At 44.0% G+C, this 20,340-nt stretch overlaps 1 protein-coding gene across 2 annotated transcripts in view; it reads left to right on the top strand.

The window, feature by feature from the left end:
* The window catches only part of NELL1 (neural EGFL like 1), a 596,336-nt gene that overhangs the window by 466,918 nt on the left and 109,078 nt on the right, over positions 1-20,340 (top strand). The gene's annotated exons all lie outside the window — the stretch shown is intronic.

Genomic DNA, 20,340 nt, shown 5'->3' with positions numbered 1-20,340 from the left:
TCACACAGGTTTCTGACCCCTGGTGTATGAGCTTTTGGAGGCCTTGATGCTTCCTTGCCCCTGTGCAAAATCTGTGTCGGGGGCCGCTAATCATTGCATGCTTTTTATAATATTACTGCCCCCATGTGTGGCCATTAGGGCCCTACAGTCCCTGCACCATTGCTTTTGGTCCCTGACAATGGAGGTCAGTAAATTTCCTGACTGATATGAACATGAGGTCCCATCTCGGCTGCACATAGGTGACTGATCGGATCACACTGCAGACCTAATGTTAATGGTTTGTTTCCATATAGCGACGAGCGCTGCGAGCAGATAATAGCCGGCGCTGAGGGTCATTACCTGTCACATATTACTCCTGGGGGGTGCAGACCTGTAATTAACAGTTCACTTCATGATTCCAATGACTGCATTCCTAATGAAGCATCAGGACAACAGCAACTTGTTAATGACCGTAGGAAATAGTTCCAGCGCAATCTGGGACCCTGTTACCATGACAACCTTGCTGTCTTGAAACTGTGCGTCTATGTGAAAGCCGCAGACGGTCCCCTGACTGTAGAATGGACGCACGGATTCGCAGAAGTTGTCAGGAAAGTTACGGGCCCCGAATAAGTAGTTAAAATGACTGACAAGTCTATTACCTCCATCACGAAAATGCCGGCTTCCCGCCTAAACCTGGGGATCAGGATTTGTCCTTTTCGGAATCCTTGTACAAAGACTCAGCCAGACTTGAAATTTAATTCTGGGAGTGATCGGTTTTTATCCCGTCAGATGGCGAGAAAATGGACAAAACCTGGGAGAGCGTGCGTTTAAAGGGACATTCAAGAATATTTCCTGCTGAAAGAGACCTGCACAGAGTATTTAAGCAGAGGAATGTGCTGATGATGGAAGTTAGGACAGGGATGCTTGTGACAGGACGTCGCCATCCCGTGTGGAGGAGAATGGAGGCCCCAGAGTTAGAGGGTCCACAGCAGCACAGAGTATTTCAGCTGATGGGTAAGCTGACACGATTAACCTTGTGATGATGGAAGGGAAGACGGGATTGTCATGTGGTAGGGGAGTGCCATGCATTTTAGTATTGACCTATCCCCAGGATAGGTCATCAATATCAGATCAGCGGGGATCAGACTCCCGTCACCCCTGCCGATCTCGCTGTTTGAAGAGAAAGTGGTGCTGGTACAAGCGCTGCCTTCTCTGCTCTGTTTACCTGCTCACCGCAGTAATTGTAGTGGGGAGTAGTGATGGACGAACATCTGCCGGGACGGTGCGCGATCAAATGTTCGCGAACCGCAAGTTCGTGGCGGGTCCCGTTCATTTTAATGGCAGGCGAACCTGAAAAACCTTCAGCTGATATTTGCAGCCAAGAAATAATTACTAGAAGTGCACAAATAGTCCCACAACACGGACAGTGACATACCAGAAGTGTTATTCGAATTTGCGATCTCCATTCATTATTTTTTTCAATGCGAAATATCAGCAATATAATTTTCGCGTACGCGCATGTGCAAATGCACTATCCAGTACCCAAATGCACTATAAAGAAAGTATATTGGTATATATCACCCCGCTTCAATCAGTTTTTTTGGGGGGGTGACTGGTATATCACCAGTAGAAATTATTTGTACCAATAACGCTTGTCCCTCTATATAGCTGCGGTATCGCAGCAGAACCGCACACGACCGCCGCACAATACAAATGCACTATAATATACCGTCTAACATAGAAAGTATATTATACCATTGTACAAGGAAGGCAATCCATTAGAATATACATAAAGAAAAAACGTAACCTTTAATAATGTGACTATGAGGGTCCATTCACATGTCCGTAAGTGTTTTGCGAATCCGCAAAACACGGACACCAACAATGTGCATTCCGCAATTTGCGGACCGCACATCGCCGGCACTATAATAGAAAATGCCTAATCTTGTCTGCAATTGCGGACAAGAAGAGGACATGTTCTATTTTTTGGCGGAAACGGAAGCACAGATGCGGAATTGCGGTTCTGCAAATGCGAATGTGGACAGCACATTCCGGCCCCATTGAAAATGAATGGGTCTGCACCCGTGCGGACCCATTTTGCGGACGTGTGAATGGAAAAGATATCCCTCAAAATGAAAATAAATGAAATTATTAAAGTTAAGCAAAAAGCCTAGATGTGGTCGGCAATAACAAGCGCTCGGCGGCACCAAATCAGAAACCATATGTCCTACCACAATCCGGGGGGTTCCAGTGCACATCCATGAATCCCGGAGGGAAAGCAAAAAACATCCATCCCTGGGCTAGATGATGATGTGGTATTGAAGGACATGGGAGGCAAAGAACTGTCCCTGATATTGTCCTACAGGGGGGGGCTATTCTGGCCCTGATAGCCTAACCACAGACCACCCGCCCTGATAAGAGCGACCCCGTCCGGAACCTTACCCTATATAAAAATGGCCCTAATAAGCCCCTAGCCCCAGGCCCCTGACTTCCAGGTGATCACTATATAGATCTATGGGTTTTTTACTCATTATAAAAGTATATTATAAGTATATCGCACCCCTCTGTGTATCACACCTATCGATAGCGCACCTATACCAGTCCCTAAAAGGACTTTTGTGGCCCTATTAGCTAGAATCTGGTGTCCCTAACAGCCTGTCCCTACACTGGCAAAACACTGAATGTAAAATGGCGGCCAGGTCAGGTTTATTTATAAGGTAGGGGGTACGTCCATGTGCTGAAACGTCTCAATTGGCTGTCCTGTACCACCTGATGGATGTGTCATGGGTCAAAGTTCTTCACAGTGTAAAAGAATATGGCGGGCGCGAATTTCTCCATATGTTCGCATGTTTAGTGAATCGCGAACACTCAAAGTTCGCCGCGGAACGACCGCCGGGCGAACCGCAAGGTCATCTCTAGTGGGGAGCAGTGTAATTACAAGTATGGCGTCCCCACTCACTTCTATGGGATGGCTCCGTCTGTTCAAGTGAATACTACAGAGCCGCCCTATAGAAGTGAATGGGGACGCCATGCTTGTAATTCCACTGCTCACTGGTAATATTGCTGTGGTGAGCAGGTAAACAATGAAGAGAAGGCAGCGCTCAGAACAGCTGATCAGCGGGGTTGTTGTGGGTCAGACCCCTGCAGATCTGATATTGATGACCTGAGGATAGGTCATTAATAATAACACTTAAAGAGGTTTTCCAGGAATTAAGAAAATGAAAATACTTAAATATTACTTTATTCTAAATATATTCACAAATACCTTTCATTAGTTATAATGACTCGTTTTGTCTGGGGAGCGATCATTAGGAGAAATAAAATGGCCGCCGTCCGATTAGTACACACATAACCTGTCCTCATCACACAGCAGAGCACTGAGGTAAAGAGCTGCCTCATCCTCCTCTCTGCTCTGCTTGTCAGGGAGTTCATGAGGAGACATCAGAACCCCTTTAACACAAGGAAAGCCGTTGAAAGTCAATTTGAAGTTTGCGGCAACTGTGTATTTAACGTGTTTACTGTCAAGTTAAACATTGCTATTCCTGGGAAGCAGCGAATTGTAATGACTTCTGATAATCAGGGAAAGATAACTACAGTATGCATATGCAATGAGACGGCAGGTGCCACAGGTTGTACGATGCCCCAGTCCTGTGTTTGGAGGTCACTGTACACATCCTGAAACCACAGGGAACCACCCATAATATCCTTGACAAGTGGTCTTCCAGAGGGGTTGTCTCCAGGAGGATGACCAGTATGCATAATATCTGGTGGAACTGAAAATCAGTTTCTTCTCTTCAGAGAACCGGTAAATAATACACAACGGAAAGAATATAAACACAATATAGAAAAGTAGGCGACACTGCCACGTGTGTAGACGTAGGATCCCCTCCGAGTCCGTGCTTGGCCAATTGTGAGCAGGCTGCTGAGCCTTCTGCCAGTTTCCTTCACGCTGGGATCATGTTGGGAGCGTTCTCGCTCTCCTGCCTCGTCGCCGCTCACCGTTCATTCACGTTGAGATGTTTCTGTTCTCAATCAGAATGTTTGTGTCTAAACAAGAGCGAGTAATTAGAGGACACCTCTCCAGACGAGCAGCTGACACGGCTCTCCGCTGATGAATCCTGCTTCCTTCAGCCGCTGACTTATTTGATGGAAAGCACTTGGCGGATGAGTCAACGTCTGAGACTATTAACCACGAGGGACAAATCATAGCTTACATTGATTGGATACAATGACACGTGTCCAGCCTGATGGAAGCAAGCCCTCTTAGATGTCCCAGCCAGCTTGGAGACAGGTGCCCTAGCTTGGCCCCATCACCCAGGGGAGTTATGATTCTGTGCAGTGCTCCCCATCACGAGACAACCCCTGTCCATGTAGCCTAATAGGGCAAATGGACATCACAGAGGGGGTCTTCAGCTTGTCACCCCTCTATGAGGCAGAATGCAGAGCTGCTCTGTGAGAATTATCTAAATGGCCACCATGTAGTACTAGGGGAACGGCTTACAATAGCATGTCTCTGATGAAAGAACCCCTTTAATGGGCACCACAACATGGGAGGTATGATACTAAATAATGCATGAATGTAAAACAAAATCTCCTTTTCCCTAGGTAGTAAGTAAATGGGTTGCCCAAAGTTTTAAACATACAGCCTACCCTGTGGATGGGGGATGAGTGTTTGATCTAACCGCTAGAACAACATTTTGGAGTCCTGTGTCTCCTTGTATGAGTGGAGTAGGGTCCCGCTCCATTCATCACTGTGAGACTGCTGGAGATAGCCAAGTGCTTTTCCATGGAGATGAATAATGAAGTGTGCATGATGAGGATCTATGACTTTTTGTTCAATTGTTTTGGGAGGTAAAGTGACGGGAAAATGTTGTTTTTTTCTGTTATGGCTTTCACCGTATGAGATAAACACGTTAATATTTGAATTGTTTGGGCATTTTGGGACATGGAAATTATTTTTTTTATTGTTTATTTTTAATATGGAGTGGGGGGGGGCGATAAATTTAATTTTTTTTTATATTTTTAAAAACTTTCTACTTTTTGTTCACTTTTGTATTTTTTTTATGTCCCCCTAGGGGACCTGAACATGTGATCATTGGATTGCTTCTCCCATAGACTGCGATGAATAACAATTGCAGTCTATGGGAGATTGTCTATGCTATAAATAATTGCTGTGGCCGGCCTTGTACTAATTCAGAGAGCCGGAGGTTGCCATAGCAACTGAACAGCTCCCTTGATCTCTGTGCAGGGGAGCCGTTTGGTAAAGGGGCATTACAGATTTCGCATTAAGGGGCATTGTACCTATGACACTGGCTGACCTGTTACATGTGCACTTGGCAGCCGAAGACATCTGTGTTGGTCCCATGTTCATATGTGTCTGCATTGCTGAGAAAAATGTAGTTTTAATATATGCAAATGAGCCTCTAGGAGCAACGGGGGCGTTACCGTTACACCTAGAGGCTCAGCTCTCTCTGCAACTGCCGCACCCTCTGCACTTTATAAGTCAGGGTCAGGAAGGATCACGTTTTCACTGTCTGGTCCTGTCAAAGTGCAGAGGACGCGACTTGGAGAAGGCGGGTCCCTGTGGAACGCGGATGCTGAAAGACCTACCTCTGTACCTACCGATCATCTCAGCCATCCAATGCATCTATAATAATTGAAGGGGCAGTTTGTTAAAAAATCTACAGTTTTTTATATGGACACATAGGCTGTACGCTTCCTATCTACATGTAGTGCAGTCAGTCCTCTGTCACTTGTGCAGGGGGTGGGAGACCAGGGGCCCACCGGGGATTCGCCTGTTCCCCTGTGGGCCAGTCCGAGCCCGGCTGAGGAGCTCAGTTGACACCTCTGGCTGGATATACAACTGGTGGACAATATGACAGCATTGTAAATAGAAATTTTAACAAAACATTTCTTTGAAATCCATAGACAGCGCCCCATCAAACAGTCTTGTGATCTGATACCCGAGCCCCATCCGTGCAGTCATCTTTCCTGCTCCCACAATACACACTGTTAGTAGGAATCCCACAGAATTCAGGATTTAGCTTTGATTGTGAACGGAGAAGAAACAATATATCTCTAAACTGGTAAAGTCAAATTCTGTGAACTGTAAAACTTTCCACCAGTCAGTAATAAAGTCTGGAAGCATCAGGATGTCTTCAGATGAGACATACGTATGTATCCGGTACGGGATTTTGAAGGCCCGGCGACCGCACCTGCCAACATCTCCGAAGACACAGATCTCATTTTTACTAAATGTGACATTATTGCTAAAGGGGAATGTTTGCATCCCAGATGTCTTCAGTCCCCTGGCCTGAAATGCAAGTGACAGTTGCTGACAGGCTTCACGGCAGCCGCTCTTGTTAAAGCGCCTAATGTGTTTTTTTTGTTTTTTTTTAGCTCAGTCTGTTCTCAGCTTTAGGAATCGAGGACGGGTATCACAAGTCACAGAAATATCTCTGACAGCAGAAAGTCGGCCAAAAGCATCACAAAAAATAATGTGACTGCTTGTCCGTTCTGAATATTACGTTTATGGAAATTTTCTATCTTTAATGGAACCCGTTAACTGTGTCCTCTACCGTGATAGACAACACTAACACCCAGATCAGTACAGGCAAAGTAATGTATGTACACAGTGAGTGCAGCTCTGGAGCATAATACAGGATGTAACTCAGGATCAGTACAGGATCAGTGCAGGATAAGTAATGTATGTACACAGTGACTGCACCAGCAGAATAGTGAGTGCAGCTCTGGAGTATAATACAGGATGTAACTCAGGATCAGTACAGGATAAGTAATGTATGTACACAGTGACTCCACCAGCAGAATAGTGAGTGCAGCTCTGGAGTATAATACAGGATGTAACTCAGGATCAGTACAGGATAAGTAATGTATGTACACAGTGACTGCACCAGCAGAATAGTGAGTGCAGCTCTGGAGTATAATATAGGATGTAACCCAGGATCAGTACAGGATAAGTAATGTATGTACACAGTGACTGCACCAGCAGAATAGTGAGTGCAGCGCTGGAGTATAATACAGGATGTAACTCAGGATCAGTACAGGATCAGTAATGTATGTACACAGTGACTGCACCAGCAGAATAGTGAGTGCAGCTCTGGAGTATAATACAGGATGTAACTCAGGATCAGTACAGGATAAGCAATGTATGTACACAGTGACTGCACCAGCAGAATAGTGAGTGCAGCTCTGAAGTATAATACAGGATGTAACTCAGGATCAGTACAGGATAAGTAATGTATGTACACAGTGACTCCACCAGCAGAATAGTGAGTGCAGCTCTGAAGTATAATACAGGATGTAACCCAGGATCAGTACAGGATCAGTAATGTATGTACACAGTGACTGCACCAGCAGAATAGTGAGTGCAGCTCTGGAGTATAATACAGGATGTAACTCAGGATCAGTACAGGATAAGTAATGTATGTACACAGTGACTGCACTAGCAGAATAGGGAGTGCAGCTCTGAAGTATAATACAGGATGTAACTCAGGATCAGTACAGGATAAGTAATGTATGTACACAGTGACTGCACCAGCAGAATAGTGAGTGCAGCTCTGAGGTATAATACAGGATGTAACTCAGGATCAGTACAGGATAAGTAATGTATGTACACAGTGACTGCACCAGCAGAATAGTGAGTGCAGCTCTGGAGTATAATACAGGATGTAACTCAGGATCAGTACAGGATAAGTAATGTACTGTATGTACACAGTGACTGCACCAGCAGAATAGTGAGCGCAGCTCTGGAGTATAATACAGGATGTAACTCAGGATCAGTACAGGATAAGTAATGTACTGTATGTACACAGTGACTGCACCAGCAGAATAGTGAGTGCAGCTCTGGAGTATAATACAGGATGTAACTCAGGATCAGTACAGGATAAGTAATGTATGTACAGAGTGACTGCACCAGCAGAATAGTGAGTGCAGCTCTGGAGTATAATACAGGATGTAACTCAGGATCAGTACAGGATAAGTAATGTATGTACACAGTGACTGCACCAGCAGAATATTGAGTGCAGCTCTGGAGTATAATACAGGGTGTAACTCAGGATCAGTATAGGATAAGTAATGTATGTACACAGTGACTGCACCAGCAGAATAGTGAGTGCAGCTCTGGAGTATAATACAGGATGTAACTCAGGATCAGTACAGGATAAGTAATGTATAGACACAGTGACTGCACCAGCAGAATAGTGAGTGCAGCTCTGGAGTATAATACAGGATGTAACTCAGGATCAGTACAGGATAAGTAATGTATGTGCACAGTGACTGCACCAGCAGAATAGTGAGTGCAGCTCTGGAGTATAATACAGGATGTAACTCAGGGTCAGTGCAGAATAAGTAATGTATGTACACAGTGACTGCACCAGCAGAATAGTGAGTGCAGCTCTGGAGTATAATACAGGATATAACTCAGGATCAGTACAGGATAAGTAATGTATGTACACAGTGACTCCACCAGCAGAATAGTGAGTGCAGCTCTGAAGTATAATACAGGATGTAACCCAGGATCAGTACAGGATCAGTAATGTATGTACACAGTGACTGCACCAGCAGAATAGTGAGTGCAGCTCTGAAGTATAATACAGGATGTAACTCAGGATCAGTACAGGATAAGTAATGTATGTACACAGTGACTGCACTAGCAGAATAGGGAGTGCAGCTCTGAAGTATAATACAGGATGTAACTCAGGATCAGTACAGGATAAGTAATGTATGTACACAGTGACTCCACCAGCAGAATAGTGAGTGCAGCTCTGAAGTATAATACAGGATGTAACTCAGGATCAGTACAGGATAAGTAATGTATGTACACAGTGACTGCACCAGCAGAATAGTGAGTGCAGCTCTGGAGTATAATACAGGATGTAACTCAGGATCAGTACAGGATAAGTAATGTACTGTATGTACACAGTGACTGCACCAGCAGAATAGTGAGTGCAGCTCTGGAGTATAATACAGGATGTAACTCAGGATCAGTACAGGATAAGTAATGTACTGTATGTACACAGTGACTGCACCAGCAGAATAGTGAGTGCAGCTCTGGAGTATAATACAGGATATAACTCAGGATCAGTACAGGATAAGTAATGTATGTACACAGTGACTGCACCAGCAGAATAGTGAGTGCAGCTCTGGAGTATAATACAGGATGTAACTCAGGATCAGTACAGGATAAGTAATGTACTGTATGTACACAGTGACTGCACCAGCAGAATAGTGAGTGCAGCTCTGGAGTATAATACAGGATGTAACTCAGGATCAGTACAGGATAAGTAATGTACTGTATGTACACAGTGACTGCACCAGCAGAATAGTGAGTGCAGCTCTGGAGTATAATACAGGATGTAACTCAGGATCAGTACAGGATAAGTAATGTACTGTATGTACACAGTGACTGCACCAGCAGAATAGTGAGTGCAGCTCTGGAGTATAATACAGGATATAACTCAGGATCAGTACAGGATAAGTAATGTATGTACACAGTGACTGCACCAGCAGAATAGTGAGTGCAGCTCTGGAGTATAATACAGGATGTAACTCAGGATCAGTACAGGATAAGTAATGTACTGTATGTACACAGTGACTGCACCAGCAGAATAGTGAGTGCAGCTCTGGAGTATAATACAGGATGTAACTCAGGATCAGTACAGGATAAGTAATGTACTGTATGTACACAGTGACTGCACCAGCAGAATAGTGAGTGCAGCTCTGGAGTATAATACAGGATGTAACTCAGGATCAGTACAGGATAAGTAATGTATGTACAGAGTGACTGCACCAGCAGAATAGTGAGTGCAGCTCTGGAGTATAATACAGGATGTAACTCAGGATCAGTACAGGATAAGTAATATATGTACACAGTGACTGCACCAGCAGAATATTGAGTGCAGCTCTGGAGTATAATACAGGGTGTAACTCAGGATCAGTATAGGATAAGTAATGTATGTACACAGTGACTGCACCAGCAGAATAGTGAGTGCAGCTCTGGAGTATAATACAGGATGTAACTCAGGATCAGTACAGGATAAGTAATGTATAGACACAGTGACTGCACCAGCAGAATAGTGAGTGCAGCTCTGGAGTATAATACAGGATGTAACTCAGGATCAGTACAGGATAAGTAATGTATGTGCACAGTGACTGCACCAGCAGAATAGTGAGTGCAGCTCTGGAGTATAATACAGGATATAACTCGGGATCAGTACAGGATAAGTAATGTATGTACACAGTGACTGCACCAGCAGAATAGTGAGTGCAGCTCTGGAGTATAATACAGGATATAACTCGGGATCAGTACAGGATAAGTAATGTAATGTATGTTCACAGTGACTGCACCAGCAGAATAGTGAGTGCAGCTCTGGAGTATAATACAGGATGTAATTCAGGATCAGTGCAGGATAAGTAATGTATGTACACAGTGACTGCACCAGCAGAATAGTGAGTGCAGCTCTGGAGTATAATACAGGATGTAACTCAGGATCAGTACAGGATAAATAATGTATGTACACAGTGACTGCACCAGCAGAATAGTGAGTGCAGCTCTGGAGTATAATACAGGATGTAACTCAGGATCAGTACAGGATAAGTAATGTATGTTCACAGTGACTGCACCAGCAGAATAGTGAGTGCAGCTCTGGAGTATAATACAGGATGTAACTCAGGGTCAGTGCAGGATTAGGCTACTGTCACACTCGTTTTTGGTGTGGGTCCGTTATGGATCTGCACCAGACGGATCTGTTCAGATAATACAAACGTCTGCATCCGTTCAGAACAGATCCGTTTGTATTATCTGTAACATAGCCAAGAGGGATCTGTCTTGAACACCATTGAAAGTCAATGGAGGACGGATCCGTTTTCTATTGTGCCAGATTGTAGAAAACGGATCCGTCCCCATTGACTTACATTGTGTGTCAGGACGGATCCGTTTGGCTGCAGGCAGAGTTTTGGTGTCCGCCTCCAGAGCGGAATGGAGACTGAACTGATGCATTCTGAGCGGATCCTTTTCCATTCAGAATGCATTAGGGCAAAACTGATCCGTTTTGGAGAGCCCTGAACCGATCTCACAAACGGAAAGCCAAAATGCCAGTGTGAAAGTAGCCTTAGTATTTATATAGACATTCTATATAAAAACTGTGCAAATTGTCTTCACAGGTAGATGTGCACTTTAATTTGATGGCAGTACCTGCTGACTTTAATGGTGTCTGCTGTACCCATCATGTCCTCTTCCAGATATCACACCTTACTTAGGCTACTTTCACACTAGCGTTCGGAGCGGATCCGTCTGATGTTTCATCAGACGGATCCGCTCCGATAATGCAGACGTTCGCATCCGTTCAGAACGGATCCGTCTGCATTAAAACTTAGAAAATTTTCTAAGTGTGAAAGTAGCCTGAGCGGATCCGTTCAGACTTTACATTGAAAGTCAATGGGGAACGGATCCGCTTGAAGATTGAGCCATATAGTGTCATCTTCAAGCGGATCCGTCCCCATTGACTTACATTGTAAGTGTGGACGGATCCGCTCGCCTCCGCACGGCCAGGCGGACACCCGAATGCTGCAAGCAGCGTTCAGCTGTCCGCCTGGCCGTGCGGAGGCGAGCGGAACGGAGGCTGAACGCCGCCAGACTGATGCAGTCTGAGCGGATCCGCATCCATTCAGACTGCATCAGGGCTGGACGGAAGCGTTCTGCTCCGCTCGTGAGCCCCTTCAAACGGAGCTCACGAGCGGACAGCAGAACGCTAGTGTGAAAGTAGCCTTACTTAACACAATGTATGGATCATATCACACAAAGTGTTTTAATTAAGATCCTGAAAAAGTAAAGTAATGAATTGGAGTGATGGAAGTATCAGCTTCGTGTAGCACACGGCTTCGCTGTCATTAATGTGTCTGATGAATTGTTGTAGAAAGATATCTGGATTTATGTGGAAATGTTTAAATGTAATATAGAAATTTGTAAGAAAACTGCTTATTTGTGTCAAGTGGACAAACCACATAATTGATGGTGTGCCATTGGCAAGAGGGGCCGCTGAGACCCCTATAGTTTCGCGTTTAGAGCCTTTTCGTTGTGTAGAGAATGTCAAGTGATTGGGGTAGAACTGTTATGCAGAGGACACAAATAACGGCTCCATGCCAATCACTGGATATCTAGAACATCAAATTCTTCACAATGAGATTGGGGAAGCCTCCTAGACCTAGGACCTCGACCACCTAGCCCAGATCTTTCTCTTTGAGAGGAACAGCCTCCTAAAAGACCATTCTTCAATGCAAATGTGAATGGTAATCTTAGAGGACTCACTGTATGTAGGACAGGGAACTAAAAATCCATCACAGTAAAATCAGGTTGGTCTTTTGAAGAAGCTTTACTGTACTGACTTTTTCTTAGTTCTTGGTAATTGCTCAGGATACGTCTTCTCTCATGGAGGTCTCACTGTACATAAGAATTAAAACTGAAAATCCATCATGGAAAGATCATGTGCGGACCAGTGTGATCTTCTCAAAGAGGTGGTCTTTTGCAGAAGCTTTACTGTACAGCCTTTATCTTGGCTCGTAATGATTGCTCAAGATAACATATCCTTTCTCAGAGGTCTCATTGTACATAGGATATTGAATTGAAAATCCACAATAAAAAACTTTGTCTAGACCAGCAATGGTCTTCTGAAAGAAGTGTCTTTTGAAGAAGCTTTACTGTACAGCCTTTGTCTTAGTTCATTGTGATTGCTTGTGATATCTCATCTCCGAGGTCTACTGTACATAGGAAATTGAATGAACTGAAAATCCACCATGTAAAAATCATATCTAGACCAGTAGTCTTTCCAAAATGGTGGTTGTTTGAACAGGCTTTGCTGTACATCTTTTGTCTTGGTTGTTTGGTGATTTCTCATGACATTCCTTATGTATCAGAGGATACATAGTTGCAAATTCTGTAAAGCGCAATAACCCTGTTACATTGTATCCATATCCAGACTCGGGAAAGCCTGTGTTTTTCACATCAGCCAAATTAGTGCAAGGAAAGCCGTAAGCCTTCTGACAGCAATGTGACCGCGCTGCACCCGGCGCTCTGCAGATAGCCCTGGCCTGGTGCGCAGTAAATGGATATAGGTTGTTGCTGAACATGAAGCCTCCTGGAGTCCTGTCATTTATTAGAGCCCGACTGTTTGGATTGTGCGGCTGGTCCCAGGTGGCATTCTGCTAAGCTTAGATAACAGCTGTGTTTCTATAAGTGATCTATTTGCAATGCAGATGTTCTGCCGCAGCCAGTCAGCGTAGAGAGCGCCGCACGGCTCCATCTATCACAGACATGGGGGGTTTCGCTTTTTAAACTGAAACAAAACACCTTTTGTCAAACGCTTGTCTACCATATGGAGTCGACGGCAGAACTTTAAAAAAAAAAAATCAGGATTTTTTTGAAGGAAATACATGTTTGGCTGTTTTGCATCTACACCGCGATTGTGCATAATACATGAGCCTCGGCTTTTACAAGTCAGGGAGCGGATTTGTTTTTAGCGTGAAGAGTAAATAGAGGGGCGACACGAAAGAGCGCGGCGCGTTGTAGGAGCGGTTATTATTCTGCCGCCTTGTGTAATTGGCTGTTTGCAGTTAAATCTATTGTAGCAATGTTTGCAGCAAAATCTATTAACACGACAAAGCACAAAGGAATGCAGATATTTTAACTTGACGCCCATCACGGGGAAAGACAGCGAGGACGGCCGTGTGTCGATGCAGAGTTGAGGCCCAATGTCTGCCTCTTCTGACAACTTCTTACAAGTCTTAGGTGATTCTTTGTTACATCTGTTCCTGGGAAAGTTGGGTGACAACCTAGTTTTACCTAGTATTCTCTGCTCTCTCTAGTCAGATAGATTTGATCTTCAGGGAGATAGAAAAGCTGGGTGACTTTATTGGTTGTCACTCTTCTTTCTTTGCAGAAATTGTTTTGGGGAAAAAAGTTGACCTAAATTTCATTAAGTTTTTTTTTCCCCCCTCCCATAAATATAATTTATCACCTACTCACTGTACCCCCCCCACCCCAGTCATGAGAACTGGGGTCTCTTCAGTGTCCATGTATGAACCCAACTCCATTCACTGCTTGTGGGGATCCCGAGTACAACTCTCATCTACCCGTCCCACAGAAGCAGATGGGACGTTAAAGGGGTTGCCCCATGAAAAATATTCTACATTTTACCATCCAGCACCTGGATCTGAATACTTTAGCGACTGCATGTAATTGAATATAGCCACGATGTTTTCAATCGAATGTATCTGTACAGCGCCACCTGCTGTTTGTTCCTTTCTGTATTTCTCCGTCCACTTCACCAAAGTTTAAATCTTCCAACTCACGCCAGGTCTAAAAAAAAAAGGGGGCAGGGAAGGGGGTGGCCCGGCAGGCCTATCTCATTTATCATTTTCTATGCCAGGTTTAGGCATAGAAAATAGTCAGTAAGGAAACTGCGCTGGATGCGCCGAAGTTTTGCAAAGTGCGGCGCCTCTTCATAACTCCAGCGATCCACCACCAGAGCAGGGGCTTTATTAGACGGGCATTAATAAATGACCCCATAGTCTTTATTCACATACTTATAGTAAGTTTATTTGGAGAATGCATAGCACTAATATTTGGAGATAATATATTATACATTATAATGCTTATTCAGGCACTATATAGCATTATTTTAAGCTTTTTGGGGACTGTATGGCACCGTTATTTTAAGCACCACATGGCAGTATTACTAGTGAAATGCATTGTCATTTAGACACAACACAGCACTATTATGTTTGGTTTGGGTTGTGCTCTGTTTGTTACTTTTCATTTGAAAGGATAGGATGCTACAGTATTATACGGGCACATATTGAAACTGCGGCAATTAACAGACGGGGCATGTCGGCTGTCTGCCTCATATCACTTTTAATCTAAATGAAGAGAGAATTCGAGTTTGACATTTGGAGGACCTTCCTGTGACATCAAATGTATTTTACCCGACATTATAAAAATTACAGACAATTACACAAAATTGAGAATGGATTTTATTCCCTGTGTTTGTTTGTTCTGGTTCGACATAAAAGGAGACTTCAGACGGTGAAGAAGCCTTTGCACCAAATAATTGAACCATTCAGGGGATATTTTGTGTTCTTTGCTTTTGGTATCAGTCACAGAAAACAAGGGCGGTAAATGACAAGCTGATGAGGAGCGGCATTGGGAGGCTTCTAACCTGGAGAGCTGCTACTAGGCAGCACTTATGGGGGCAACACGTGCAATGGGGGAAGGGATTTATCAATAGTGTTGTAAGACGCATTAAAGGGGTTCGAAAAACATGGCTGCTTTCTTCCCACAACAGTGCCACTCCTACACATAGGTGGTCTGCGGTATTACAGCTCATCCCTATTCATTTCAGTCAAGCTGAGCTGCAATACTGGATACAACCTATGGACAGGAGTGGCGCTGTTTGGAGCATATTGATATTATGACTCGCCACGTCCCTTTCACCAACACTTTTTAAACCTATTGAGGTAGGCTTTAAAGGTGCATTTAAACTCATGTACTTAACTTTTTTTTTTGCTGCAATTTATGACTCTGTTCGTGTATGGTTTAGCTGATCTAGTAAAAGTGGCAGAAGTTTTCTCAGATGTGCCACATATTCTCCACATTGTGTCCTGATAATCCAGGTAGCCGTAGAAATAGAAATTCCCTCCAGTCCAACCAGAATTCAGATTTCTTGCCTGAACGGAGCTTCATTGCCAATGAATTAAAGTTTCCCACAATATGAATAATGTGTCCCCAGCAATTCCTCTTTTTCTAATGTCCCACTCGTTCTTTTATCACACGATAGTAGATTGAATGCTACAATCAGCGTTCATCACTCAGTAAAATTTAGAGGAATGAACAAGAAATGTTTTGACCCGTGAGGCGTTCTAGAAAGGCAGCAAAAGTTCATTTCTCCTGCAGCGCCACCACAGTGGGAATGGAGCATTACACAGCTCCCATAAAACTCTATAGACTGCTTGTGCAATGAGGTCCTCCAGAGTAAGGGCTCATTCAGACGACCGTAATGTTTTGCGGATGCCAGCCTGTGTGCGTTCCGCAATTTGCAAATATTGCCTATTTTTGTCCACAACTGCGGACAAGAAAAGGACATGTTCTATCTTTTTTTGTGGGGCCGCGGAACGGAACTGTCCGCGTCTTTTGCGGCCCCATTGAAATGAATGGGTCGGCACCCGTTCCGCAAAGTTACGGACCAGGTGCGGACCTATTTTTTACGGCTATGGTTTTCCATGGTCCAGTGGGCCCAGGGAGCTCCTGTGCCCGTCTCGGCATTCAACTGTATTGCTGTCCTGAGTACAGCGATGCAGTTGAATATGTACCATGGAAGCACTCACTGCCCCCGGCCCTTCCACTGCCCCCCTTTCCCCTACCTGGTGCTGCCTGAGGCAATCGCCTTACCTCGCCTCATTGGCGGTGCACCCCTGAGTTGGCCCCACAAACCTGTCTTAGTTGCTCATATCTAGCCCGTGGAAGAAAGATTCTTTTATACTTACTGTCTCAACGTTGTGTGGTTTGACCGCTCAGGAACCCGGTCAAGTGATCCTTCTCTTCTGAAAATCCTGCATCTGCCAATGACATGTCTTGGACCAGGTTTCTGGTCTGGTCGGTGGATGGAGCCAAGTACTATTCCTGTCCGTGGCGCATGTCTAGATGAGGTGGATTCACAGCCGAACCGAAGTCCCTGTCCACTGACCAGACCGGAATCCTGGTAAAGAACACAACTTTGGCAGAAGCAGAATTTTCAGAAGACGAGTGTCATATGATCGGGTTCCTGAAAGTCGATCCACGCAACTTTGAGACGGTAAGTTTAATCCCATTCAAGTTTTTAACAGGCAAGATATGAGCCATCAAGGTGGGTTTGTGCGGCCTGCTGGGTTCTGGAAGTCCCCTTCAATTTAGCACTGACTTGCACAGTATTAAAAAGGTAGATTCAAACCAGACAAACCCTTAAAAGAATATTCTCATCTCATTATGGCATATTCATAGCATATGCAACAGCTTGGATTCAACGGCCAATGGAATGTAGAGATATGTGTGGGTCCCAGAGGTGAGACCTGCAGCAATGTCTTGTGGATATGCCACAAATGTCTGAGATGAGAATACCCCTTTAAGGGAATCTATTGCTTCAAACTATGTCTAGAATGTAACGTTAATTGTATTATATAGAGGTTTTTATGGAACAGAGTAGCAGCCGGCAGTATTTATGGATGTTTAGCACCTTTACACTGCTTTCCTTTGCGCCTTTCTGACACCGAGGAGACAGAAGAGACTTTCTTTCTGCATTACTTATTACACACTCTCTGGCGTGAAAGGTAAATTATACTTATTTCCATAACATATTTCAATTAGATCTTCATGATCATTCAATTTAAATGTGAAAGCCGATCTCGCAGCCAAGTCATTACGTTTTAGTCGGGAAGATTCACAGTCAATAAAAGCAGCCTTGACCTAAACTAATGTTCCAGTTCCCGAAGCTTTTACTAGAGCTGGCGTTTACTGCGCGTTATGTTGCATTATTTAATATATGAATAGAATATATTTATATTCAGATATAATCCATACCAAGCGTCAGGTGTTCTGCGTGATACATTGTAACAACTCCGGAATGTTGACAATAGATCTTCCCTGTTTTACAAGCAGCTGCAATATCCATATATTATCCACCTCGTCATCCATATTAATGCCTTATAAAAGCTATTTAGCCAGATAATAAATATTGATAAGGGCTGGTAAATCTAGATTTAGCATAGCACAGGGGGCTGGAGTTTATTACTGGAGAATTGTGCACTGGAACCAGTGAATTGTGGGTATTTGTATACAGCAGCATACCACTAAGAACATCATAAATAAACCATGGCGTTAATTCCAGTGTGTACACAAAATAGCCGAGCAGAAAGTAAAGAAATGACGCTTCAGAGCTGCTGCTAATCCTGATTTACAATTTTATAGGAATCCAGACGTTTTCCGTCCTGCCGCTTCTTCGCATAGGCAATGTGACTGTATTGACAAAAGATTGGATATCAGAATGCCTTTCAAAGGGTGTCTGTAATTCTGCAACCATTTTTATTGCTTCAGTGTATATACAGTCGTGGCCAAAAGTTTTAAGAATTACATAAATATTGGAAATTGGAAAAGCTGCTGCTTAAGTTTTTATAATAGCAATTTGCATATACTCCAGAATGTTATGAAGAGTGATCAGATGAATTGCATAGTCCTTCTTTGCCATGAAAATTAACTTAATCCCAAAAAAACCTTTCCATTGCATTTCATTGCTGTCATTAAAGGACCTGCTGAGATAATTTCAGTAATCGTCTTGTTAACTCAGGTGAGAATGTTGACGAGCACAAGGCTGGAGATCATTATGTCAGGCTGATTGGGTTAAAATGGCAGACTTGACATATTAAAAGGAGGGTGATGCTTGAAATCATTGTTCTTCCATTGTTAACCATGGTGACCTGCAAAGAAACGCGTGCAGCCATCATTGCGTTGCATAAAAATGGCTTCACAGGCAAGGATATTGTGGCTACTAAGATTGCACCTCAATCAACAATTTATAGGATCATCAAGAACTTCAAGGAAAGAGGTTCAATTCTTGTTAAGAAGGCTTCAGGGTGTCCAAGAAAGTCCAGCAAGCGCCAGGATCGTCTCCTAAAGAGGATTTAGCTGCGGGATCGGAGTGCCACCAGTGCAGAGCTTGCTCAGGAATGGCAGCAGGCAGGTGTGAGCGCATCTGCACGCACAGTGAGGCCAAGACTTCTGGAAGATGGCCTGGTGTCAAGAAGGGCAGCAAAGAAGCCACTTCTCTCCAAAAAAAATATCAGGGACAGATTGATCTTCCGCAGAAAGTATGGTGAATGGACTGCTGAGGACTGGGGCAAAGTCATATTCTCCGATGAAGCCTCTTTCCGATTGTTTGGGGCATCTGGAAAAAGGCTTGTCCGGAGAAGAAAAGGTGAGGGTTACCATCAGTCCTGTGTCATGCCAACAGTAAAGCATCCTGAGACAGTTCATGTGTGGGGTTGCTTCTCATCCAAGGGAGTGGGCTCACTCACAATTTTGCCCAAAAACACAGCCATGAATAAAGAATGGCACCAAAACACCCTCCAACAGCAACTTCTTCCAACAATCCAACAACAGTTTGGTGAAGAACAATGCATTTTCCAGCACGATGGAGCACCGTGCCATAAGGCAAAAGTGATAACTAAGTGGCTCGGGGACCAAAACGTTGACATTTTGGGTCCATGGCCTGGAAACTCCCCAGATCTTAATCCCATTGAGAACTTGTGGTCAATCCTCAAGAGGCGGGTGGACAAACAAAAACCCACTAATTCTGACAAACTCCAAGAAGTGATGATGAAAGAATGGGTTGCTATCAGTCAGGAATTGGCCCAGAAGTTGATTGAGAGCATGCCCAGTCGGATTGCAGAGGTCCTGAAAAAGAAGGGCCAACACTGCAAATACTGACTCTGCATAAATGTCATGTAATTTTCGATAAAAGCCTTTGAAACGTATGAAGTGCGTGTAATTATATTTCACTACATCACAGAAACAACTGAAACAAAGATCTAAAAGCAGTTTAGCAGCAAACTGTGAAAACTAATATTTGTGTCATTCTCAGAACTTTTGGCCACGACTGTACAGTATGAAACAATAGAATAGACTTGATTAGAAATCTCTAAAGGTTTTGGTATACGGACTTGTGTGTCTCCATGGTAACAGACTACAACCAGGCCCTGTGTAGTCTGATCCTGTTATTATGTGATATTCTTTTTTATCCAGCACATCCTTACCCATAAATCATCAAGAAGTTTTTTTTTCTTCCAGTTTTATGTTGATAACACTTAAAGGGTCTTCCAGCTTCAGGATATTGAAGGTCTATCCTCAGGATAAGTCATCAATATCTGAACGGTGAGGGTCTGGCTGTTGGTTCCCCTGCTGATAAGCTGTTTGAAGGGGCCACAACACTTGTGCCTACCTGTCATCTACTTAGTTGTACTCGAGCAGGATATAGCAACTTCATCCTATTCACTTGAACTCCAGGGCGTAACTACCATGCGACTGCTATGGGGCCCAGGGCAAGAGGGGGCTCAGTCTAAGTTGGGATTATCTCCTCTGTTACTGCAGGTGAAAACTTAACCAGGAATATACCCTCTAAAGAAACAACAAAAGCAAATGAAGCAGTGGAAAAATGGCCCAAGGGTCATTGAAAAGGGTTTAGGCAGAAACCCTTCTGTCCTGTGTGGGAGGCCTGGTTTGATCCTTGCTATGAGGCCCTTACTTCTCTATGTACGCCACTGCTT

Source organism: Bufo bufo, chromosome 10, assembly GCF_905171765.1.
Source record: "Bufo bufo chromosome 10, aBufBuf1.1, whole genome shotgun sequence".
NCBI classification, from domain to species: Eukaryota; Metazoa; Chordata; class Amphibia; order Anura; family Bufonidae; genus Bufo; species Bufo bufo.
The sequence above is the reverse complement of the archived record's forward strand: the minus strand, read 5'-3'. Positions and strand labels throughout refer to the sequence as shown.